This window comes from Salvelinus namaycush, chromosome 6, assembly GCF_016432855.1.
Source record: "Salvelinus namaycush isolate Seneca chromosome 6, SaNama_1.0, whole genome shotgun sequence".
Lineage (NCBI taxonomy): Eukaryota > Metazoa > Chordata > Actinopteri > Salmoniformes > Salmonidae > Salvelinus > Salvelinus namaycush.
The window spans coordinates 41,375,433-41,376,323 of NC_052312.1; the positions used below are offsets into that span (position 1 = coordinate 41,375,433).

An 891-nucleotide genomic window follows, 5' to 3' on the forward strand; every position below is an offset into this window, starting at 1 on the left:
GGAGAGGGAGGAGAGGAAAGAACAGATAAAAGGACAGGCCTTCACTTTCGCCTGCTGGAAAACGTGTTTGACGCATTAAGCTTCTAGAGAGTCTATTGTTCTGACTGCAGGCGTCTCTTTTTTGGATGTGCTATAGGTCTCGGGCTGTTGGTTTGTGTTCACATGCTAGCACATACACACACATATTCACACATCATACTTTCACATACACACACAAACACACACTGCCACATTGGATAACCTGAAAGACTTTCTTCCGGCCCACAGATTATATGCATTGTGAAAAAAGTTCCTGTATTTGTTATTTGTATGTATAATTCAGAGTACCAAAAATACGAAAGAAACAAAGATGTAGAATTATTTCTTTATGTTATGCAGACTGAATGGTTGTAAAAGTTTAATAATAATCACTAGTGTAAAAAATGACTGCTTTTTTGTTTCGTAATTATTATTTTTTCTTTGAAAAGAATAAACTAGTTTAATCTCTGTTGACATGTTAGCCTGTGGTTGCGATACTTATTTCGTTCTCTGGTGCGATGTTGTCGTGTGATGTTTGACACATTGTCACCCCACCCAGACCTGTCTGCAACACCCCCGGCCATTTTTACCCAGCATTCACAGAAACAACTGACAACTCTTGTGGTGAAGGACAAACAGGAAGTGCAGAAATAAACAGTGGCACTGTGACTGTAGGAGGGCTCACATGCCGTTTTATGGCTAGACAGGCAGGCTAACTCTCACAGTCATTCTCACCATCACAGCTGACCTGCACTTTAAATTGGGTCATAATGGAACAGAAAGCTTGGCAGAAATTCTCCTGTAGGTATCAGCTCGTTATTAGGAATTAGTAATGTTTCTGGAGAGAGCATGTGAAGTTAGAATGTGCCTTCA

The 891-nt window shown here is 40.3% G+C and overlaps 1 protein-coding gene across 1 annotated transcript in view; it reads left to right on the forward strand.

The window, feature by feature from the left end:
* The window catches only part of LOC120050026 (transcription factor GATA-3-like), a 12,120-nt gene extending 11,621 nt beyond the window's left edge, over positions 1-499 (forward strand). The window contains exon 5 of the mRNA XM_038996623.1: positions 1-499. This exon is cut by the window's left edge and continues 1,010 nt beyond it. The gene's annotated coding sequence lies outside the window, so the exon portion shown is untranslated.
* The last annotated feature ends 392 nt before the right edge of the window (positions 500-891 follow it).